This window comes from Mastigoproctus giganteus, chromosome 4 (assembly GCF_048544385.1).
Source record: "Mastigoproctus giganteus isolate SK-2022 chromosome 4, ASM4854438v1, whole genome shotgun sequence".
NCBI classification, from domain to species: Eukaryota; Metazoa; Arthropoda; class Arachnida; order Uropygi; family Thelyphonidae; genus Mastigoproctus; species Mastigoproctus giganteus.
This window is the reverse complement of record NC_143578.1, coordinates 137,923,618-137,950,032: the sequence shown is the minus strand read 5'-3', so window position 1 is coordinate 137,950,032 and position 26,415 is coordinate 137,923,618. Positions and strand designations below refer to the sequence as shown.

At 40.8% G+C, this 26,415-nt stretch overlaps 1 protein-coding gene across 1 annotated transcript in view; it reads right to left on the bottom strand.

The window, feature by feature from the left end:
- Positions 1 to 23,016, bottom strand: part of LOC150087088 (dnaJ homolog subfamily B member 4-like) — an 82,579-nt gene extending 59,563 nt beyond the window's left edge. The window contains exon 1 of the mRNA XM_090372940.1: positions 22,828 to 23,016. The gene's annotated coding sequence lies outside the window, so the exon portion shown is untranslated. The remainder of the gene's footprint in view (positions 1 to 22,827) is intronic.
- Between the last annotated feature and the right edge of the window lie 3,399 nt (positions 23,017 to 26,415).

The following is a 26,415-nucleotide window of genomic DNA, read 5'->3' as shown; positions in this document are numbered from 1 at the left end:
GGTGCAAGAATGTTTGCTGATGCTATCGAGGCAATGTTAGGTGGGTCGGAAAACTGCTAGATTGGGGGGATACAAGGACTAATAGATTAACAGTAGCCACTGGCAGAGGTGAAAGTGATTCTTGCACTGCTTCTATTGGAATGAGCCGCAGCCTGGAAAATAAGATGCAGAATATTTCAGAGACTGCTGGGAATCATTGGGGTACAAGTAAACACATGGGTTGTGTTAGGGTAGCTAAGAAAAAGAACAGGTGCATGTATACTTGTGTGTACACCAATGCTAGGAGTTTAGTAAATAAATTTGATGAATTTGAGGTATTGCTCAAAACATCAAAGGCAGATATTGTTGGGATTTCAGAGACGTGGTGTCACACAGATATAAGAAATGCAGAACTGGAATTTGGGGAGTACAATGTCTACAGAAAGGATAGACAGGATAGGAAGGGAGGAGGGGTTATGCTATTAGTTAAAAAACACATAAAATCCAAGGAAGTGAAGCCAGTCGACATCGCTGGACAGTGCAGTGTCGAGTCAGTTTGGTGTGACATAAGCATTGGGAGATCAAAATTGAGAGTAGGAGTGTGCTATAGGCCTAATGACTCTGATGAGTATAATAAGAAACTGTTCGGAGAAATAGAGTGGGCCAGTAAATCAGAGAGTCTTATAATGGGGGATTTTAATTTCCCAGATATTGACTGGAATTCGGGGGCTGGTCACTCACACAGTAGCAAGGCTTTTGTGGATTTATTGGATGATTGTTTTCTACATCAGCATGTTCGGGAGGCAACTAGAGGGAGTAATACTCTTGATTTGATTATCAGTAGTGATTCTTCATGCATTAAGAATCTGCAGATAAATGAACCACTTGGTGGCAGTGATCACTGTGTGCTGAAGTGGGAGTTACTCAAAGAGGTAACTACCATTAGGGGTAAAGGGAAGGGGTATTGCTTTCGTAAAGGCGACTACAATGGACTGAGACAGTATTTAAATTCTATACAGTGGGATCAACTGATGATACTGCCAACAGCAAATTCAAAATGGGAAGCATTCAAAGAACTTATCGTGGAAGCTACTAGGCTTTACATACCAACTAAGAAATATTGTTCAAGGTTTAGGCCTAAATGGTTGTCAGATGAACTAATGAGGCATATGGCAGAGAAGAAAAATGCATGGGATACATACAAATTAACACGTGACACGGACGCCTATGATAGATACAAGTTGATCTGTAACCAAGTTACAAAGGAGGTTAGGCAGGCGAAGGCAGATTACGAGAGATCCTTGGCAAGGGATGCGAAGAAAAACAGCAAAGAGTTCTTTACTTATGTAAACTCTAGAAGGAAGGGGATGAATCAGATTGGTCCACTTGAGATCGATGGGTCAACTGTTGATGACCCTGCTCGGGTAGCTAACAAACTAAATGAATATTTTGCATCGACATTCACACATGAGGAGTTATTCAGCGAGGGGAATGCCAGAGGTGTATTCAATTCTAGCAGTAAGCTAGAGAATCTTGTAATAACTGAGAGCAAAGTGGAGGAGAAATTGTTGAAGATAAACACAAGAAAGGCACCTGGGGTGGATGGGATCTATCCAGTTATATTAAAGGAGGCAGCAAAGGAGGTAAGCAAACCCTTAGCCATAATTATGAGAGCTTCCTTGGACTCAGGGGAGGTACCCATTGACTGGAGATGTGCAAATGTGACCCCAATTCACAAAGGGGGATCAAAGGCTGACACAAGTAATTATAGACCTGTGAGTTTAACTTCTGTTCCCGGAAAATTAATGGAGGCACTGGTGAAAGAAGCACTGCAGGATCATCTAGACAAGACTTCAGTTATAGCTAGGACACAGCATGGTTTTGTTAAGGGGAAGTCTTGCCTGACCAATTTGATTGGATACTATGATGCAGTCACAAAAGAACTGGATGCAGGGAATAACTTTGATATTATATACTTGGATCTTAGAAAGGCTTTTGATACTGTTGCACATGGAAGACTGCTGCACAAATTGGAGCAGTGTGGCATTGGAGGCAAGTTGCTGCTATGGATAAAGGGGTGGTTGAGGGGGAGAAGACAGAGAGTGGTAATCAATGGACACTGCTCATCGTGGACTAATGTTATTAGTGGAGTCCCTCAGGGTTCAGTATTGGGGCCTTTATTGTTTTCTGTATTTATAAATGATATTGATGATGGTATATCAGGCTTAATGTCCAAGTTTGCAGACGATACGAAGGTTGGCAGGGTTGTCAAGGACACTACTGACACTATGCTGCTGCAACAGGATTTGGAAAGGTTGAGCAGATGGGCTTCGAGGTGGCAAATGAAGTTTAACATTGACAAATGTAAAGTACTACATATGGGAAACAGCAACCCCAGAGCAGCGTATCAACTCTGTGGTACTACACTGACAGTGGTAGAGAATGAAAGGGACCTGGGGGTGGTGGTGCAGGCAGATATGAAGTTCTCTGAGCAGTGCAGACGAGCTGCAAGAGTAGCTCATGGTGTATTGTCAATGATATATAGGAATTTTTCTAGCAGGGATAAGGAGGTGATTATTCCCTTGTATAAGGCAATGGTCAGGCCACACCTAGAGTACTGTATACAGGCCTGGAGGCCTCATTTCAGGAAGGATGTAGAGCTGCTGGAAAGAGTACAGAGAAGGGCAACTAGATTGGTGAATGGGACAAAGGGGTTCTCTTACGAAGAAAGGCTTGAGTTTTGCAAATTACAGTGTCTGGAAACTAGGCACCAGCGGGGTGATCTGATAGAGGTGTACAAAGCCTTGAATGGTTTGAGCATGCTCAATGCTGATGGGATTCTTCCTCTAGCTCAGAAAAATCACCTGAGAGGGCATAAATTCAAATTGAGGAAAGACAGATGTAGGATAGATGTGCGGAAATTTGCCTTTAGCCAGCGGGTGGTTGGTGGGTGGAACAGACTTCCATCCCTTGTCGTGGAAGTTGATAGCCTAAATAAGTTTAAGGCTCAGCTGGACAGGTATTTCGAACGAACAGAGGGGTGAAGTGGAAGTGGTTATTTTTATTTATTTATGTTACTTTTTTTTTTTTTTTTTTGGCTGATGCTGCATAAGCTTGCTTTCTTGCATCAAATGCCTCTACTAATGCTAAAATGCTAATGCTAACTATATCAGAGGCCGTGCTCTCAACCACCGTCAATTCAGCCAGTTGTTGAAAGATATAGATAATCAGTTTACCGATGTTCCACTCTACAGAAGTCTGCTGGTTGTCATGTCACAAAAAGTGCTGAAAAGATTTTATTTGTTGAAACAAGAAATAATTATGTTTTTGGAGATGAGAGGTCAAAACATGGATGAAATAAAAGATGAAAGTTGGCTTCAGGATCTAGCTTTTGCTGCGGACATTAATGCACAATTAACTGATCTTAATTTGAAATTACAAGGTAAAAACAAACTCATCACTCAATTGTATAATAAAACTAAGCTTATGGAAGTTACAGTTGTCAAATGAAAATTTAGTTCATCTTCCTAAGTGCAAAGAGATGAAAAACACTGCCAATACAGAGTCTGTAAGTAGCTTTGCTAAGTATGAGAGTCACCTGAAATTGTTGTCAAAAGAATTTCAGAAAAGATTTCTTGATTTCTCATCTTTTGAATACCACTTTGCATTATTCCCAGCACCATTCACCTTTGACGTTGCCAAGGCAGAAGAAATACTGCAGATGGAACTATTAGAAATGCAGTCGGATTCTACATTCAGAGCAAAGTATCTTGAAGTGGGGATACCTCGTTTCTTTTCATACCTTCCTGAAAAGTTTAAAAACTTCAGACAGTTTGTCACAAGGATTATGGCAATGTTCGGTTCTACCTATGTGTATGAGCAGTTATTTTCCTTCATGAAATCAAAAAAAACTTCTCACAGAACAAGACTGACTGATCAGCACCTCTCATCTCTGATGAAAGTCGGAACTGCACAGACACTTCAGCCAGACATAGCAAAAATTGTCACTAAAACGAGGTGTCAAGCCTCAGGACAAAACATTAAAATAGTCATAAATAAATGTTCATTTTGAACTGTTGTAATTTTTGTACAATGTATTTGTTGCATAAAAGTCTGTCGCCGTTTAAAATTTCTTTTGCTAAACTACTTCATTACTTTGCATTCATGAATGTGGCTAGCTGCTAAACCATTTGTATGCACATTGTATGTTTCTAAGTTTAAGTAATAAAAATATTCTGCAATAATTTTTATTAAATGACTTCAATTAGTTGTCATGTGCGGCCCTCATGACAATACAAATGTGACCCATATGGCCCTCGGGGGACCCTCAGTTTGACATGCCTGATCTAGACAAGACTGCAGCAATAATTCAGACACAGCATGGGTTTGTTAAGCGAAAGTCTGGTCTGACAAATTTGATTGGTTATTATGATGTGGTTACAAAGGAACTGGAAGCAAAAAAATAATTCTGATATCGTATACTTGGATTTCAGGAAAGCTTTTGACACTGTTGCACATGGAAGACTACTGTACAAATCGGAGCAGAATGGTAGTAGTAGTGGCATGTGATGCAAGAAAGCAAGTGTATGAGTTATGTGGCATAAGCCAAAAAAAAAAAAAAAAAATCACACCTTTCCCTCCAAATACCCGTCCAGTTCCTCCTTAAATTGATTCAACCTATCAACTTCCACACCAGAAGGAGCTGACTCTCTTTAAAAATTACAGCTGTGACTTGCAGGCTCCGAAAAAACGATAAGTGTTTACCTTTTATTTACATAATTGTTATTTTATATTGTACTTAATACGTAGTCTTATAGTTACGCTGGTTATTTTTATTTTAATTTAGATAAACAGTTTTTGTAGATATACGTAACACTTAATATACGTAAAACCATTATTTCATTCGAATCTTGCAGCCATTGTTTTTGTATATAGTGGTAGGGAATTCAAATTTTTAATTGAGGTAGATAGGTAGTTCTAACGTATAATTTATAGAGTAATATGCTTCACTGTTTCTATTAGATAGCGTAGTATTGATATTTAATTAATTTAATTAATTAAAAATATCATGCCCCAAACTAGAGCAGCAAAGCAACGGGCACAAAGTGGCAGGAGTGCTGTGACTCGGGGGAGAACTGAGGGGGGGGGGCGATACTCCGTCGCATTAGAACCTAAAAAAATGTGCGACTTGTGATATGTTTGCCGAACTCTCTGCAACGGAACATGATATTGCCATGGGGGATGTCTTTGTGTGTGTGTGCGCGATGTAAGGAGTGTAAGGAAATCAGGCGACAACTCAGCGTTGTTATGGGCCTATATGAGGGTTTGAAGGACAGGGTGGATGCCCTCGAAAGATCTAAATTGAGGGGCCCATCAAGCTCTCAGCTGCCCACATCAACGCCAGAGGTTGCACTTGGTCATCATGCAACACAGCGGCAACCACCAAAGCAGAATGCGCTGGTCCCACAGGAACTAATAGTTGTTGGTGACTATTGTCAGGGAAACATGCTTTGTAAAAAGGATACGTGGAACAGGACCAGAGTATGTCTGCCAGGGGCAAAGGTTGATGATGCTGTAGAGCGGATATCATCTTTTAATGACACAAAAGGTGATATTGTTGTACACGTTGGCACTAATGATATTAAGAGTAGGAGACCGGCAGAATTACTTAACAAGTACAGGTCACTGTTGAACAAAAGCCGAGAATTAGGGTTGAATTTGAAAGTGTCTGCAATTCTGCCCAGACACGATAGAAGGGAGTATATGATGAGAGCCTTGTCGATCAATTCGGCCCTGGAAAGAATGTGCAAGGCTCAAGGGGTAGAATTTTTTTCAGCCTGGACTGTACAGTCTGTCCTCATATAGCACGATAGTTGTGTTCCTGGAAACCCTTGTGCAATGCAAAATCGTGCAATATAAACAACAGGCCCTATGGGAAAAGTAGGGTTAGGTGACGGCCACCCAAGATTGAACACACATTTGTTACCAAAACATTACCAAACACAATAAATAATCGTAATAAAATACTTACGTATTTTATTATGATTAAAATACGTAATAAAAAATATTATAATTTTTTATAATATTTTTTATTATTATTTTATTATAATATAATATAAAATACTTAAGTATTTTTTACGAATAAAATACTTACGTATTTTATTACGACTATTATGTAATAAAATATTGCTAATGCTTTTGCTTCTATCGTAGGACACAAAGATATCTTGTATCTTTGTGTCTTAATCTAATGGATTTTAATTACACTGAGTTGTTCTGTTCCTGCTATGAAATTTTTTATTTTCTCTGCATTCTTTGTAATTCCCGGCGTTGCCTCATTTAGGTCTGAAAGCACGTGCAATATCACATGGTCTTTCATTTCGCTCAAAGCGTTTCACAATTTAATATTTTTTCTCTATCGACAGAGGCGGACTGGCCATAAGCCTGACCGGGGAAACCCTGGTGGGCCGGAGGCCGGTGTGATTTTGGCCATAAACGCTAGTATGAGGCCACTATAAATTTTCCCGGGAAAGAATTAGATCCAGTCCGCCTCTGTTTATCGATATTGCTTTTCTTTTTCTCTTTGAATCTGTAGTGTCTTCACCAGGACGCTTCCTTTTCACACCTTTTAAGTATTTTACTCATTTTTAGGGAATAAAGCACAATTACAAAATGAGGAGGCACGCTTGATACACATAAACAAAGCTGTGTGCGTGTAGCAACTGAATAAACAACAACGTAAAGGCAGAGATACGCTATTAACGCCTCACATTTTACTAAAACACATTTCTAGGGGTGACTACCATAAAACAACAAAAACAATTTCCAGTTGCGTTTCGGCTAGGGGAATCTGTTATAAACTGGTAGTAAACTCGATCTAATTGCATTTGCGATTATACCGATAGCTGGAATTGTGTTGGTTTTTACGTTATTATGGTGAAATGTGTTTCCCCTTCACTGATATAAAAAACAAATACATTTTCAGAATCTTCTCTTAATTCTATCGTGTTGCGTTCGGTTGGGGTGACTGTGCGTTCGACTGCCATTTCTTGTAAACACGAAGGCGAATCGTGCATAAGCGAATTCGGTTCGTGTTATATAAGATATCGTTCCCCTATTTATAAATCGTGTATGATCGAATTCGTGTAATATAAACACGTGTTATACGAGGACCGACTGTACTTGTTAACAGGAGAGACTGCTTCTATAGAGATGGGATACACTTAAATAGAAAGGGTGCAAGAATATTTGCTGATGCTATCGTATCGAGGCAGTGTTAGGTGGGTCGGAAAACTGATAGCTTGGGGGGATACAAGGACTAATAGTTTAACAGTAGCCGTAGGCAGAGGTGAAGGTGATTCTTGCACAACTTCTATTAGAATAAGTAACGACCTTGAGTGTGGGGTGTTCGGGGTTTCAGGGACGGATGGCAGTCATCCTGAAATAGGTGGGTATATGGGATGTGTTAGGGTAACTAAGAATAGGATCATGTATGCTTGCATGTATACCAATGGTAGAAGTATAGTAAATAAATTTGATGTTGTTGTTATTTGGTTTTTAGGAGCATTAGCAACTAAGGCCATATTGCTCCGGGATATGCGGTGGTCATTCCCTGACCTTTCCGCATCCTCCGTATTTGGTGGTGACAGGCTCGAACCCCGGTCTAATCAAGAAGCGTGTGCTACACACTGCTGCTCCTTCCTACCTGGCTATGGAGGAGCCCATAAATTTGATAAATTTGAAGAGTTGGTCAAGACATCAAAGGCAGATATTGTTGGGATAGCAGACACATGGTGTCACACAGATATAAGGAATTCTGAACTGGAATTTGGAGAGTACAATGTGTACAGAAAAGATAGACAGTATAGAGAGGGAGGAGGTGTTATGCTGTTAATTAAGAAAAACATAAAATCAAAAGAAGTGCATCCAGTTCATATAGATGAACAGTGCACTGTTGAGTCAGTTTGGTGTGACATAAGCACTGTGAAAGCAAAAATAAGAGGAGTGTGTTATAGGCCTAATGACTCGAATGAGTATAATGAACAATTGAACAGAGAGATAGAGTGGGCTAGTAAATCGGAATGTCTTATAATGGGGGATTTTAACTTCCCAGATATTGACTGAAACTTGTGGGTTGGTCACTGAAACACTAGTCAGACTTGTGTGGATTTATTGGATGATTGTTTTCTGCAGCAGCATGTTCGAGAGGCAACCAGAGAAAGTAATACTCTTGATCTGGTTATCAGCAGTGACCATTTGTGTATTAAGAATTTGCAGATAAAGGAACCACTAGGTGGCAGTGATCACAGTGTACTGATGTGAGATTTACTTAAAGATTTAATTACCATCGTCGGCAAAGGAAAGGGTTTTTGCTTCCGTAAAGGTGAGTACAGTGGTCTCGTACCAGTACATAACTGGTACGTTTCTCTCGTACCCCAGAGAAACGTACCAGTTATGTGGTACTACACTTAAGGTGGTAGAAAATGAAAAAGACCTGGGAGTAATTGTGCAGACAGATAAGAAGTTTTCTGAGCAATGCAGACAGCCTGCCAGGGCAGTTCACAGGGTTTTGTCAATGATATATAGGAATTTTGCTAGCAGGGAGAAGGAGGTGATTGTCCCTCTGTATACGGCAATGGTCAGGCCACGCCTTGAGTACTGCGTACAGGTCTGGAGGCCTCATTTTAGGAAGGATGTAGATTTACTTGAGCGTGTACAGAGAAGGGCAACAAGATTAGTGAGGGGGGATGAAGGGATACTCTTACCAAGAGAGGCTTAAGTTCTGCAAATTGCAGTGGCTGGAGACTAGGCACCTGCATGGTGATCTGATTGAGGTATATAAGGCCTTGAATCGGTTGAGCACGCAGAATTCTGATGAGATCCTTGCACTTGTTCAAATTACAAACCTAAGGGGACAAATTCAAATTAAGAAAAGACAGAGGTAGAATAGATGTGCGGAAATTTGCCTTTAGCCAACGGGTGGTTAATTGCTGGAACAAACTTCCATCTGTCATTGTGGAAGTTGACAGGTTAAATAAATTTAAGGAGGAACTGGAGAGGCATTTGGAGGGAATGGTGTGATTTATTTTATTATTTATTTTTATTTATTTATTTTTTTTTTTTTTGGCTGATGCTGCATAAGCTCATACAGTTGCTTTCTTGCATCACATGCCACTGCTACTACAACGACAGCAATTAACCACCTGCTGGCTAAAGGCAAATTTCCGCACATCTATTCTACATCTTGTCTTTTCTTAATTTGAATTTATGGCCCCCTTAGGGTTCGTAATCTGAACAAGTGGAAGGATCCCTTCAGAATTCAGCGTGAACCCATTCAGGGCCTTATATACCTCAATCAGATCACCGTGCAGGTGCCTAGTCTCCAGCCACTGCAATTTGCATAACTTAAGCCTCTCTTGGTAAGAAGATCCCTTCATTCCCCTCACCAATCTTGTTGCCTTTCTCTGTACATGCTCAAGCAAATCGACATCCTTCCTAAAATGAGACCTCCAGACCTGTACGCAGTACTCAAGGTGTGGCCTGACCATTGCCTTATAACAGAGGGACAATTTTTTTTTTTTTTTTTCTTTTTGGTTGTTGTTGGCACATCAGCATCTGTGGCCATAATGCACCTCCTAAGGTTTTTGCAGTACTTTGATCCAAGCCCGAGGCGGGATTCGAACCCGTGACCTTTGGGTTGCCAGGTACCCACCCGGCTAGCCCAGTTGGCAGATGGACAATAACCTCCTTTTCCCTGCTAGCAAAATTCCTATATATCATTGACAAAACCCCATGACCTGCCCTGGCAGCCTGTCTGCATTGCTCAGTAAACTTCATATCTGCCTGCACAATTACTCCCAGGTCTTTTTCATTTTCTTCCACCTTAAGTGTAGTACCACACAGCTGGTACTTTTCTCTCAGGTTACTTCTACCCATATGCAGTACTTTGCATTTGTCAAGTTTAAACTTCAGTTGCCACTTCTTAGCCCATCTGCCCAAGTATCTAGATCCTGTTGCAGTAGCACACTGCCATTAACAACCCTGCCAACCTTTGTATCATCTGCAAACTTCGACACTAAGCCTGATATACCTTCATCAATATCATTGATAAATATACAAAACAACAGTGGACCCAACACCAAACCCTGTATGACTCCACTAATAACATTAGTCCACGAATAGCATCACCCATTGATTACCACCCTCTGTCTTCTCCCACTTCTTCTTTGGTCCTTAGCTGACGGCTGGAGAGGCGGTTGTCCACGCAACCAGTACGCTGCTGCAGGCGCTGCAGGGTTTCGGACTTGCTCTGTGATGTTCTTCCATGCTTTACAATCCATGGCGTCAGTCCTGGCCTGATTAATGTTGAGACATTGGCTCTTCAGGTCATTTTCCACTTGCTTGGCCCACGTTTTCCTAGGCGCAGTCTGTTGAATGCTCCATTGGGTGGGTCATTGTCTCCAAAGGAGTGTGCATAGTATTCTATTCGCGCCCATTCTACATACGTGGCCAAACCATCTAAGCCTTCGCTTCTGGATTTGGTCGGCGATTTTTGGTTGCAGTTGGCATCTGGCGTGGATGGTATCATTAGTGATGCGGTCATGACGTGAGATGCCCAGGATCTGCTGCAGGCATCGCAGTTGGAATACCTCAAGTTTGTTTATATCTAGCTTGAGACAAATCCATGTTTCCGTTCCGTAAAGGAGAATGGGCAGAATCAAAGTCCGGAAGAGTCAGATTTTAGTCTTTGAGGAAATGTTGGTCCTCTTCCACAGACACCATTTCAGCGAGGCGAATGCAGTAGCCACCTGTCCAATTCTGCTGTGGATCTCCACGGTGGATGCAACTTTCTTCTCCTGGACCAGCGACCCAAGGTATTTAAAGTCCTGCACTTGCTCGATCTGGACGCTTTCGAGATAGATGGTGGCTTGCGACCCATGTGTTGTCAGGGCCTTTGTCTTATCAGCATTGATCTTCAACCCGTATGGCCGGGCAATGTGGGCAATGTCGTAGAGGATGTCCGTGGCTTCAGCGTCGTTTCCGGCAAAGATAGCACTATCGTCGGCAAACATAAAGTCAGTCACATAGTGATCCTTGCCATATTGTATACCCCGTCTGTTGCTGAATGCTTGCCTCATAATGGCGTCGACCACGATGTTAAAAAGCGACAGGGAGGCCATGTCCCCTTGGCGGTCTCCAGTTTGGATGGTATATTCCTCAGATAAATCGTTCTGGATGCGAACCTGGCTGGTTAAACTGTTGTATGCAGTTTGGAGGAGTGTGATGACTTTTCGGTGGACACAGTCGAAAGCAGACTTAAAGTCAATAAAAACAATGACGGTTCGCTGTCCACACCGAATCCTCTCCTCCATCAGTTGATGGATGGCGAAGATTTGATCACAGCATCCTCGCCCGGGTCTAAATCCCGCCTGTTCTTCTCGACTGGTTTGCTCGCGATGTTTTTGCAGCCTTGACTGAATGATCTTCATAAGGACCTTTCCGATGATGGATTTTGTTTGTTATTTAGGAGCATTAGCAACTAAGGCCATATTGCTCCGGGATATGCGGTGGTCATTCCCTTTCCGCATCCTCCGTATTTGGTGGTGACGGGCTTGAACCCCGGTCTAATCAAGAAGCGTGTGCGAAGGAGCACTGCTGCTCCTTCCCACCTGGCTACGGAGGCGCCAGTTCCGATGATGGAAAGGAGATTGATGCCATGGTAGTTCTTGCAATCCCAGTTATCACCTTTCTTGTGGATTGGCAGGATAATGGCTTTCCTCCATGTTAGCGGAATTTGTTCAGTGCACCAGATGGTTTTGAGGAGTGAGTGTAGTCGGTGAAGCAGTACATCTCTCCAGGCTTTGATCGCTTCTGTGGTGACTTGGTCCACTCCTGGTGCCCTGCCATTCTTTAGGGATTGTATGGCTGCTTTCACTTCTTCTACTGTAGGCTCGACATCGACCATGGAGACCTCAGAGGGATCGATCGGTGGTGCGGCTGCTGGTGGTCCCTGAGGTGGGTCGCAATTATACAATGCTTTAAAGAATTCACTCCACCGTTGCAGGCGTTCGGACGGTGCTCGCACGAAGGTCCCATCAGCATTCTTGATGTTGTCACTAATCAATTTGGTCTTTCCGCTCAGACATCTGCGGGTACGGTAGAGAGTGCGGTACTCATGCTTGGATGCCGCCTCTTCAAGATCGTCTGCCACTTGGTTCCAGTATGCTTCTCCCACTTAACCATCCTTTTATCCATTGTAGCAACTTACCCTTAATACCATTCCGCTCCAATTTGTACAATAGTCTTCCATGCACAAGTGTCAAAAGCTTTCCTGAAATCCTGAAATGTGATATATCAAAATTATTTTTTGCATCCAGTTCCTTTGTAACCACATCATAATATCCTATCAAATTTGTCCGACAAGACTTTCCCTTAACAAACCCATGCTGTGTCTGAATTATTGCTGCAGTCTTGTCTAGATGATCCTGCAATGCATTTTTAACTTTAAGTAAAGTTTGTTTGCTATCTGAGCAGGATCATCAACAGTCAAACCATTGATGTCAAGTGGACCAATCAGATTCATCTACTTCCTTTTAGAGTTTATATAAGTAAAGAAATCCTTGCTGTTTTTCATAGCATATTTTGCCAAGGATTTCTCGTAATCTGCCTTCGCCTGCCTAACCTCCTTTGTGACCTGATTACAGACTAGCTGATATCTGCCATAGGCTTCTGAATCACTTGATAATTTATAGGCATCACATAAATTCTCTGTTACGAGTCTCATTTGATAACCATTTAGGCCTAAACCTTGAACAATATTTCTTAATAGGTATGAACCTTTTAGTAGCATCCACAATTAATTCCTTGAATGCTTAGAATTTACTGTTGGTAACATCGTCAGTTGATCCCACTGTACAAAATTTAAAAACTGTCTGAGGCCACTGTACTACCTCTACGGAAGCAAAAACCCTTTCCTTTACCCCTAATGGTAATTAAATCTTTAAGTAAATCCCACATCAGTACATTGTGATCACTGCCACCTAGTGTTTCCTTTATCTGCAAATTCTTAATACACGAATGATCACTGCTGATAACCAGATCAAGAGTATTAGTTCCTTGAAACTCTCTCTGGTTGCCTCTCGAACATGCTGGTGCAGAAAACAATCATCCAATAAATCCACAAAAGTTTGACTAGTGTGTGAGTGACCAACCCACAAATTCCAGTTAAAATCTGGAAGTTAAAATCCCCCATTATAAGACATTCTGATTTACTAGCCCACTCTAGTTCTCTGTATGATTGCTCATTGTACTCATTCAAGTGGGAGTTTGAGGACGAGAGTTTCCTGTGCGGACGTGCCTTTCTGCCGCTCTTGGAACAGAGAAGTTTTTTCTGATTTATTTTCTGCTTTATTAGTTTAAATTGACATATTAACTTATTTCTAGAGTAGCTTTATATTCCTATTTACGGTACTTAAAGTTAAAGTAACTTAGATAGAGATTTGTAGGTATTACTTAGTATCGGAAAGGGCATCAAATCCACGTGTTTACCGTTCATAAACAGCCGCCATTGTTACATGAAAATTAATCAGTAAAATCTATTAATCTTGTCGAACTTCATTGGCAATTAAATTGTACTTTTAACTATACATATAACCACTTAGGTTACGGAACATAAATAATTAGTAAAAATAAATAATTAATACATAACTTGATACGGAAGTTATATAAAGGGATTTCGTAGATAACACTCGTTACTGAAACGCGATACAGCATATCCGGAATTCGATAGCATTAGCTTTGTATAGTATAGTGCATAATATAATATTGTCAATTAATCAGTAGATCTATTAATCTTGTTAAACTTCATTGTCAATTAAATTGTACTTTTAACTATATATATATAACGACTTAGAGTACAAACGTAACAAATAATTAATACATACTTGATAAGGAAGTTATATAAAGGGAACTCTTAGATAACACCCGATACTGAAAAATAAATATAGCGTTATAACTGTGTTAAGATACAAGTTTAAGGTTTTAATTTTTTTCTGAAATTGTAATTTTATTGACATTTAAATCGAAATCATGACTCTGACCAGATCAGCAAAGCAAAAGGCTCAAGCTAATGGGAGTGCTGTGACTCAGGGGAGAACTGAGGGGGGCAGTTGCCCTCTGAATCACAGCCTTTTAAGATGCACTGTTTGCTTGATGTTTGCGGAGCAATCGGATACGGGACATGATACTGCCATGGGGGATGTCTTTGTGTGTGCACGTTGCAAGGAGTGCAAGGAAATTAGGCGACAACTCGGCGCTGTTATGGGCTTATATGAGACCTTGAAGGACAGGGTGGATGTCCTCAAAGAAACTAAATTGAGGGGCCCATCAAGCTCTCAGCTGCCCACATCAACGCCAGAGCTTGCACTTGGGCATCATGCAACACAGCGGCAACACCCAAGGCAGAATGCGCTGGTCCCACAGGAACTAGTAGTTGTTGGTGACTCTATTGTAAGGGAAACGGGGAACATGCTTTGTAAAAAGGATAGGTGGAACAGGACCAGGGTATGTCTGCCAGGGGCAAAGGTTGATGACGTTGTAGAGCAGATATCATCTTTTAAGGGCACAAAAGGTGATATAGTTGTACACGTTGGCACTAATGATATTAAGAGTAGGAGACCAGCGGAATTACTTAACAAGTACAGGTCACTGTTGAAAAAAAAGCCGTGAAGTAGGGTTGAATTTGAAAGTGTCTGCAATTCTGCCCAGACACGATAGGAGGGAGTATATGATGAGAGCCTTGTCGATCAATTCGGCCCTGGAAAGATTGTGCAAGGCTCAAGGGGTAGAATTTTTTTCAGCCTGGAATGTACTTGTTAACAGGAGAGGTTGCTTCTACAATGATGGGATACACTTAAATAGAAAGGGTGCAAGAATATTTGCTGATGCTATCGAGGCAGTGTTAGGTGGGTCGGAAAACTGCTAGCTTGGGGGGAGACAAAGACTAATGGATTAACAGTAGCCACTGGCAGAGGTGAAAGAGATTCTTGCACTGCTTCTATTGGAATGAGCAGAAGCCTGAAAAACAAGATGCAGGATATTTCAGAAACTGCTGGAAGTCATTGCGGTACAAGTAAACACATGGGTTGTGTTAGGGTAGCTAAGAATAGAAACAGGTGCAGGTATACTTGCGTGTACACCAATGCGAGGAGTTTAGTAAACAAATTTGATGAATTTGAGGTATTGCTCAAAACATCAAAGGCAGATATTGTTGGGATATCACAGACGTGGTGTCACACAGATATAAGGAATGCAGAACTGGAATTTGGGGAGTACAATGTGTATAGAAAGGATAGACAGGACAGGAGGGGAGGAGGGGTTATGCTATTAGTTAAAAAAGAAATAAAATCCAAGGAAGTGAAGCCAGTCGACATTGATGGACAGGGCAGTGTCGAGTCAGTTTGGTGTGACATAAGCATAGGTAAATCAAAATTGAGAGTAGGAGTGTGCCATAGGCCTAATGACTCTGATGAGTATAATAAGATACTGTACAGGGAAATAGAATGGGCCAGTAAATCAGAGAGTCTTATAATGGGGGATTTTAATTTCCCAGATATTGACTGGAATTTGTGGGTTGGTCACTCACACACTAGCAAGGCTTTTGTGGATTTATTGGATGATTGTTTTCTACACCAGCATGTTCGGGAGGCAACTAGAGGGAGTAATACTCTTGATATGATTATCAGTAGCGATTCATCATGCATTGGGAATCTGCAGATAAAGGAACCACTGGATGGCAGTGATCACAGTGTGCTGAATTGGGATTTACTCAAGGAGGTAACTACCATCAGAGGTAAAGGGAAGGGTTTTTGCCTTCATAAAGGCGACTATGATGGTCTGAGACAGTATTTAAATTCTATACAGTGGGACCAACTGATGATTTTACCTACAGCAAATTCAAAATGGGAAGCATTCAAGGAACTAATCTTGGAAGCTACCAGGCTTTACATACCAACCAAGAAATATTGTTCAAGGTTCAGGCCTAAATGGTTGTCAGATGAACTAATGAGACATATGGCAGAGAAGAAAAATGCATGGGATACATACAAATTAATGGGTGACATGGAAGCCTATGATAGATATAAGTTGGTCTGTAACCAAGTCACAAAGGAGATTAGGCAGGCAAAGGCAGATTATGAGAAATCCTTGGCAAAGGACTCAAATAAAAACAGAAAAGAGTTCTTTACCTATTTAAACTCAAGAAGGAAAGGGATGAATCAGATTGGTCCACTGGATGTTGATGGTTCAACAGTTGAGGATCCAGCTCAGGTGGCTAACAATCTAAACGAGTATTTTGCATCTACATTCACACATGAGGAGTTATTCAGGAAGGGGAATGTCGTAGGTGAAGTAAACATTGGCAGTGAGCTAGATTATTTTCTAATAACTGAGAGGAAAGTGGAGGAGAAATTGTTGAGGATAAACATAAAAAAGGCACCCGGGGGGGATGGGATCTATCCAGTTATATTAAAGGAGGCAGCAAAGGAAGTAAGCAAACCCCTAGCCATAATTATGAGAGCTTCTTTGGACTCAGGGGAGGTACCCATAGACTGGAGATGTGCAAATGTAACCCCAATTCACAAAGGAGGATCAAAGGCTGACACAAGTAATTATAGACCTGTTAGTTTAACTTCGGTTCCAGGAATATTAATGGAGGCACTGGTTAAAGAAGCACTGCAGAATCATCTGGACAAGAATTCAGTTATAGCTCAGACACAGCATGGTTTTGTTAAGGGCAGGTCTTGTCTGACCAATTTGATTGGATACTATGATGCAGTCACAAAGGAACTGGATGCAGGGAATAACTTTGATATCATATACTTGGATCTTAGAAAGGCTTTTAATACTGTTGCGCATGGAAGACTGCTGCACAAATTGGAGAAGTGTGGCATTGGAGGCAAATTGCTGCTATGGATAAAGGGATGGTTGAGTGGCAGAAGACAGAGTGGTAATCAATGGACACTGCTCAACGTGGACTAATGTTATTAGTGGAGTTCCTCAGGGTTCAGTGTTGGGTTCATTGTTGTTTTCTGTATTTATAAATGATACTGATGATGGTGTATCAGGCTTAATGTCCAAGTTTGCAGACGATACCAAGGTTGGCAGGGTTGTTAAAGCCACTACTGATACTATGCTGCTGCAACAGGATCTGGAAAGGTTGAGCAGATGGCCTGAGAGGTGCCAATGAAGTTTAACATTGACAAATGTAAAGTACTACATATGGGAAACAGTAACCCCAGATCAACGTATGAACTCTGTGGTACTACGCTGACAGTGGTAGAGAATGAAAAGGACCTGGGGGTAATTGTGCAGGCAGATATGAAGTTCTCTGAGCAGTGCAGACGAGCTGCAAGAGTAGCTCATGGTGTCTTGTCAATGATATACAGGAATTTTTCTAGCAGGGACAGGGATGTGATTATTCCCTTGTATAAGGCATTGGTCAGGCCACACCTTGAGTACTGTATACAGGTCTGGAGGCCTCATTTCAAGAAGGATGTAGAGCTGCTGGAACGAGTACAGAGAAGGGCAACAAGATTAGTGAATGGAACAAAGGGTTGCTCTTACGAAGAAAGGCTTAAATTTTGCAAATTACAGAGTCTGGAGACTAGGCATCGGCGAGGTGATCTGATAGAGGTGTATAAGGCTTTGAATGGCTTGAGCATGTTCAGTGCCGATGGTATTCTTCATCTTGCTCAGAATAATCACCTGAGAGGGCATAAATTCAAATTGTGGAAGGACGGATGTCGGATAGATGTGCGGAAATTTGCCTTTAGCCAGCGGGCAGTTGGTTTGTGGAATAGACTTCATCACTTGTTGTTGAAGTTGATAGCCTAAACAAATTTAAGGCCCAGCTGGGCAGGTATTTCGAACGAACGGAGGGATGAAATGGGAGTAGTGGTTGTTTTTTTTTTTTTTTTTTTTGGCTGATGCTGAATAAGCTTGCTTTCTTGCATCATATGCCTCTACTAATGCTAATGGTAAGTCATTAGGCCTATAATACACTCCTACTCTTATTTTTGCTTTTGCAGTGCTTATGTCACACCAAACTGACTCAACAGTGCACTGTTCATCTATATCAACAGGGTGCACTTCTTTTGATTTTATGTTTTTCTTAATTAACAGCATAACACCTCCTCCCTTCCTATCCTTTCTGTACACATTGTACTCCCCAAATTCCAGTTCTGCATTCCTTATATCTGGATGACACCATGTGTCTGCTATCCCAACAATATCCACCTTTGATGTCTTGACCAACACTTCAAATTCATCAAATTTCTTTACTATACTTCTAGCATTGATATACATGCAAGCATACATGCACCAATTCCTAGTTACCCTAACACATCGCATATACCCACCTATTTCACGATGACTGCCATCCGTCCCTGAAACACCCGACACCCCTTGCTCCAGGTCGCTACTTATTCTAATAGAAGTTGTGCAAGAATCACCTTCACCTCTGCCTGCAGCTACTGTTAAACTATTAGTCCTTGTATCCCCCCAAGCTAGCAGTTTTCCGACCCACCTAACACTGCCTCGATAGCATCAGAAAATATTCTTGTACCTTTTCTATTTTGGTGTATCCCATCCCTGTAGAAGCAGTCTCTCCTGTTAACAAGTACAGATGAGACTGAAAAAAATTCTACACCTTGAGCCTTGCACAATCTTCCCAGGGCTGAATTGATCGACAGGGCTCTCATCATATACTCCCTCCTCTCGTATCTGGGCAGAATTGCAGACACTTTCAAATTCAACCCTAATTCACAGCTTTTGTTCAACAGTGACCTGTACTTGTTAATTCTGCCGGTCTCCTATTCTTAATATCATTAGTGCCAACGTGTACAACTATATCACCTTTTGTGCCCTTAAAAGGTGATATCCGCTCTACAACATCATCAACTTTTTCTCCTGGCAGACATACCCTGGTCCTGTTCCACCTATCCTTTTTACAAAGCATGTTCCACGTTTCCCTGACAATAGTCACCAACAACTACTAGTTCCTTGGGGACCAGCGCATTCTGCCTTTGGGGTTGCCGCTGTGTCGCGCAATGACCAAGTGCAAACTCTGGTATTGATGTGGGCAGCTGAGAGCTTGATGGGCCCTCAATTAAGATCCTTCGGGGGCATCCACCCTGTCCCTCAAGCTCTCATATAGGCCCATAACAACGCTCAGTTGTCGCCTGATTTCCTCACATTGCACACACGCAAAGACATCCCCCACGGCAATATCATTTTCAGTTCCAGAGAGTTCAGCAAACATTTCACAAGTTGCACATTTTTTTAGGCTGTGATGCATTGGAGAATCGGCCCCCTCAGTTCTCCCACGAGTCACAGCACTCCTACCACTTTGTGCCTGTTGCTTTGCTACTATAGTCTGAGGCATGATATTTAAAATTAATAAGATCAATAAATTTAATTAATTAAATGTCAATACTACGGTATCTAATAGAAACAGTGATGCGTATTACGCTATATAATTATTAAAAATTTGAATTCCTTACCTCTCTATACAAAAACAATGGCTGCAAGATTCGAACGAAATAACAGTTTTACGTATATTAAGCAGTAATTTACAAAAACTATTTATCTAAATTAAAAATAACCAGCGTAACTATAAGACTACGTATAAAATACAATATAAAATAACAATTAGGTAAATAAAAAGACAAACACTTATCGCTTTTTCAGAGCCTGTAATTCACAGCTGTAATTTTTAAAGAGAGTAAAAACAGTAAACAAAGTAATTCCTTGTTTACTGTTAAGGATATTAAGGATAAGTTGCTACAATGGATAAAAGGATGGTTGAGTGGGAGAAGACAGAGGGTGGTAATCAATGAGTGCTGCTCTTCGTGGACTAATGTTATTAGTGGAGTACCACAATGTTCGGTGTTGGGTCCACTGTTGTTTTGTATATTTATCAATGATATTGATGAAGGTATATCAGGCTTAGTATCGAAGTTTGCAGTTGATACAAAGTTGGCAGGGTTGTTAAATGACAGTAATGGCAGTGTGTTACTGCAACAGGATCTAGAAAATTTGGGCAGATGAGCTGAGAAGTGGCAACTGAAGTTTAACATTGAAAAATGCAAAGTACTGCATATGTGTAGAAGTAATCCAGAGAAACGTACCAACTGTGCGGTACTACACTTAAGGAGGTAGAAAATGGAAAAGACCTGGGAGTAATTGTGCAGTCAGATATGAAGTTTTCTGAGCAATGCAGACAGGCTGCCAGGGCAGGTCATGGGGTGTTGTCAATGATATACAGGTATTTTGTTAGCAGGGAAAAGGAGGTGATTGTCCCTCTGTATAAGGCAATGGTCAGGCCACACCTTGAGTAGTGCGTGCAGGTCTGGAGACTTCATTTTAGGAAGGATGTAGATTTGTTTGAGCGTGTACAGAGAAGGGCAACAAGATTGGTGAGGGGAATGAAGGGATCCTCTTACCAAGAGAGGCTTAAGTTCTGCAAATTACAGCAGCTGGAGACTAGGCACCTGCGAGGTGATCTGATTGAGGTGAGGCCTTGAATGGGTTGAGCACGCTGAATTCTGATGGAATTCTTCCACTTGTTCAGATTACAAACCTAAGGGGGCATAAATTGAAATTGAGGAAGGACAGATGTAGAATAGGTGTGCGTAAATTTGCCTTTAGCCAGCGGGTGGTTAATTGCTGGAACAAACTCCCATCTGTCGTTGTGGAAGTTGATTGGTTAAATAAATTTAAGGAGGAACTGGACAAATATTTAGAGGGAATTCTTTTGTAATTTTTTTTTTTTTTTATTTTAGGGTGATGCTCGCTTGCTTTCTTGCATCACATGCCACTACTACAATACCATGTAGTATGGCCACTGGTTCACGAGATAACGATCTAACTCCGTTCACAAGCTCTTTACAAATATTCTAAACTCAAGCTATCAGTTTGGAGAATGTATTCCAACTGTTCATTCCCTGAGAAAGCAATAGTGTAAAATAGCCTGGACCATGCATATCCAATTGGCAGGTCACGTGGGGCCCACAAGTTTTGTCGAATTTCGCAAGTTGGTTATACTCCAGTTTATGGGTACACCTCCGAAAGAAGTGGCTTCTTTTGCTTGATGTGTCCGAATTACTGGAGTAAACTAACATAACCTTTTTTCACTAGCCAAAAATGGAAGTCTATTAAAAAACCCACAGTTCTTTTTGCTTGAATTGTCCCGAATTTGGCCATGCCTGCAACATGGCGTATCCATAATCTGGATTCAGCCTTTCAAGGTTTCAATAAAATTCACAATTTACATGACCATCTTATGTATTATTACATTTCCCAAACTGGGGTCTGTAAACCAGTTCCAGGGGGTCCACAAAACATTCAGAAGGTGTCAAGTAATATGTGTTTATTTTCTTAAAAAATATACTGATAGAACCAAAATGAATTTTGTTATAGAACATTACTTATTTTTGATACGATTAATATATATATAACTGTTTTTCATATTTCAAATTATTCGTTCTATGTATAGAAAATTGATGATAATTTTAAGTTATTATTATGTGTGTGTAGGGGTCTGCAAACATGTTTTGATTAGTAGTTTGGGACTTGCTGTGTTACTGGATAAAGTGTAGTGTTTAGGGTCAGAGGCACCAGGGGTTTCCCCCATCTCCACATAATATACATTGTAGGTGTACCAGTTGACTGGAAATGAGAGGTTTAAAAGTGTATGGACTGTGTATATGTGTAATGTCATGTACCATTGTTCTTCTGGTTCTTTAGCCACCAGACCCCTGCTGAGGCCCGACACTGTCCCACTTTCACCCCGTGGTGGCAGACCAGGTACCCAGTAGTATACAGTTCACTCTGGCAGATCCTGTCACCTAATTTCCTGGAACTCCAGTGGCTAGGACCTAAAAAAAAATAAAAAACTCTCGTTGCTGGGTGTGCTAGTAGAAGGCCAAATAGGTGGGCGAAGTTGATTTTAGTTTAAATTTTTGATTGTGTGTGTGGGGGGGGGGGGAGAGACTGAAGACTGGAGGGATAGACAGAAGTATGGAGCTTCTGTCTATCCCTCTGATAGACAGAAGCACTGTAAATGGAGTTGTCCTCCCGATAGGGAGGGCAACTCCATTTACAGTGGTGCATGCCCATGCCCCACCAGAATGAATAGAGGGGGTGGTGGGGGGAGACAGTAAAACCGTCTCCTCCTCCCCAGGCGGGAAAGGGAAATGTGTTATTGGATAATGTGGTTGGGTATTTTTGTGCAAGTGTAAATACTTTAAAATATTTAATGCCCATTTCTATTCCCTAGATCTGTTGTATGTCCGGCGAACAGTTTGATACACCTAACCTAGACTGTTTACTCTACCCAACAACCGTTTCGAAGAACGGATAAATCATTATCTTCGAAGATACACTAAGCAATTCGCAATGTAATTGTACCGATTGTGTTAAAGGTTTCAACAAAATTACATCGCTAAAGGTTAGTTATTTGTTTGTTTTTTTTTTTAATTTCCGATGAAGCACAATAATAAAAGGAATTTTATGAAAGTTTCTTCTTAGTCAAGTAATATCTGAAATAATTCACCTCACTAACCATTGAAAAAAAAAAAAAAATATATATATATATATATATATGCAATGTGATGAAACATCTCATGAAAATTCTGGTTCGTATCAGTTAAGATGAAAGAAAGTTATTGTGTTTCAAGAAACAAATCATGGCATGCACAAAATGTATTATACTCCCTGATTATACGGTTAAAATATGGTTGGCGAAAATCTATATACGTGTGTACAAATCTGATATACAAAAGAGCTTACCGAAGTTTGTTAAATACTAAACGGTGATACTACAAAACAACCACACAAATACCAAAATTAGTATCCCGGTACCTAAAAGTAGTATCTTACACCACGTTTATAAACGTAGTAACATAGAAAGTTCAAGAAGCTTCTGCAATAATCGACAAATGACGTTCCCGTGCGTCATACAGTTCACTATAGATTCCATTGCCATCTAACGACGTACATTCTAAAACCAAACATGGATAAGTTAACTTTTTAAAGCCAACTTTAAAAGTTAAATTAGTTAAATCTGATAAAAATAACTCATTTTAAATAAAAAATAGCTATGAGAAAAAAGTATTATAAGTATTATAAAACAAGCATTATTATTATCTTTCTATACATTAAAATAATTTTTCTCCTAACGATATTAATCAGCCAATGGGAGAAGAGAGATGCGGGTTACGTTTAATACGTAACAAATACAAAATACGTAACAGAAGCTTGTTTTACTGTGGTAAAACAAACATATTTAATCATGGTCACGTGCTATGCTTATCTCACATGACCATGCGGTACCATTCTTGATTTTCCATATATAACGTATTTATTTAAATAAACTAAATACAACAAGGCATAAAATTTTCAGAGTTTAAGATTCTATATCTATATAAGATCGATCGTAGTGTGAAAGCACCCACCGATCAAAAGCGAACTAGCTTTGAAACGGTGTGGTCTTGGTGGTGGTGCCCACCGAGAATAAGTCACAATCGTCTTCTCTATTGGTGAAGCGTTACTGATTCAAGATAATGCAATACATGATAACTCGTTGTGAAGGACGAGTAAAATATGAGATACACATGAAATAATGCCTTTCACACTACGATCGTAATTTTTCTTTACGTCTATGGTGTACTACACCAATATTATATAGATATAGTAACGTATTTATGTATTCATAGCTGAGGAAGAGACACACACAGAGTTGAAAGGTTCTATAAGTATTTTATTTCATCAAAAGAAGTGAGCATAGCGAGCAGGGGGCGAAGCCCCCTAGTTATTATTATTATTTATATGGTGCAAGGAAGCCTGAAACTTTTGCTGCACCAGCAAAAAAAAAAAAAATCCTGAATTACCAAGAGAGAGAGAGAGAGAGTAGGGGGGGGGAATCCCCTGGCATTCCTGCCCTGAAGAGTAAATTGTATACATCCTTTTGTACACAATGAACAAGAAAGAGAAGAATGATGATATCCAGCTCAAGACCCTGGGTGTGCCAATGCCATATTCACCAGATGTGAGCCCCTTATGAATCAGATTGGTCCACTTGATATTGATGGGTCAAGTGTTGATGATCCTGCTCAGGTGGCTAACAAACTAAATGAATATTTTGCATCGACATTCACACATGAGGAGTTATTCAGCGAGGGGAATGCCAGAGGTGTATTCAACTCTAGCAGTAAGTTACAGAATCTTGAAATAACTGGGAGTAAAGTGGAGGAGAAACTGTTGAAGATAAACACAAGAAAGGCACCCGGGGTGGATGGGATCTATCCAGTTATATTAAAGGAGGCAGCAAAGGAAGTAAGCAAACCCTTAGCCATAATTATGAGAGCTTCCTTGGACTCAGGGGAGGTACCCATAGACTGGAAATGTGCAAATGTGACCCCAATTCACAAAGGAGGATCAAAGGCTGACACAAGTAATTATAGACCTGTGAGCTTGACTTCTGTTCCAGGAAAATTAATGGAGGCACTGGTTAAAGACGCACTGCAGGATCATTTAGACAAGACTTCAGTTATAGCTCAGACACAGCATGGTTTTGTTAAGGGGAAGTCTTGCCTGACCAACTTGATTGGATACTATGATGCAGTCACAAAAGAACTGGATGCAGGGAATAACTTTGATATTATATACTTGGATCTTAGAAAGGCTTTTGATACTGTTGCACATGGAAGACTGCTACACAAATTGGAGCAGTGTGACATTGGAGGCAAATTGCTGCTATGGATAAAGGGGTGGTTGAGGGGGAGAAGACAGAGAGTGGTAATCAATGGACACTGCTCATCGTGGACTGATGTTATTAGTGGAGTCCCTCAGGGCTCAGTGTTGGGTCCATTATTGTTTTCTGTATTTATAAATGATATTGATGATGGTATATCGGGATTAATGTCCAAGTTTGCAGACGATACAAAGGTTGGCAGGGTTGTCAAGGACACTACTGACACTATGCTTCTGCAACAGGATCTGGAAAGGTTGAGCAGATGGGCTGAGAGGTGGCAAATGAAGTTTAACATTGACAAATGTAAAGTACTACACATGGGAAACAGCAACCCCAGAGCAACGTATCAACTCTATGGTACAACACTGACAGTGGTAGAGAATGAAAGGGACTTGGGGGTGGTTGTGCAGGCAGATATGAAGTTCCCTGAGCAGTGCAGACGGGCTGCAAGAGTAGCTCATGGAGTATTGTCAATGATATACAGGAATTTTTCCAGCAGGGATAAGGAGGTGATTATTCCATTGTATAAGGCGATGGTCAGGCCACACCTAGAGTACTGTATACAGGTCTGGAGGCCTCATTTCAAGAAGGATGTAGAGCTGCTGGAACGAGTACAGAGAAGGGCAACAAGATTAGTGAATGGAACAAAGGGGTGCTCTTACGAAGAAAGGCTTAAGTTTTGCAAATTACAGTGTCTGGAGACTAGGCACCAGCGAGGTGATCTGATAGAGGTGTATAAAGCCTTGAATGGTTTAAGCATGCTCAATGCTGATGGGATTCTTCTTCTTGCTCAGAATAATCACCTGAGATGGCATAAATTCAGATTGAGGAAAGACAGATGTAGGATAGACGTGCGGAAATTTGCCTTTAGCCAGCGAGTGGTTGGTTGGTGGAACAGACTTCCATCCCTTGTGGTGGAGGTTGATAGCCTAAATAAGTTTAAGGCTCAGCTGGACAGGTATTTTGAACGAACAGAGGGGTGAAGTGGAAGTGGTTTTTTTTTTTTTTTTTTTTTTTTTTTGGCTGATGCTGCATAAGCTTGCTTTCTTGCATCAAATGCCTCTACTAATGCTAATGCTAATGCTAAAAATCCTTGGGTTACTTATTTCATAAAAGGTTATATCATTTTTTTTAATGATCTTTTACACTACAAACTTAAATTTAGGGCAAAAACCTCCCGCTAAAACACATAATTGTACAATGTATATAATTTATTTAAGTAAAAATTCAGATCTTGGGTGCCTCTTCATACTTCGACTAAAAATCAGGAAGACGGCAATGATTGGCAGGCGCCACTCACTGTTTTCCCCAGCTTCCTGTGCTCCTAGGTTGACGTGCCTAGGGTGTTTATCCGTCGCCACCGTAATAATACGATGGCGACGGTTTATCCTCCCCACATGCCTGTGTTTTAAAATCAGGAGCTCGTTTTCCGATTTTAAAACAGCGGGATGGGGGGGGATAAACATCCTGCCATCCTTCCTCGACGATACAAAACAATCAGAAACAAAAACGCATTCACAATAATCACCCAATTATAGAATTCGACCGTACAATCGCTCCGTTCTACGACCACGCCCACTGCTCAGAGACAAAGTGGTACCCAAGTAATATATTTTCACCTTTAT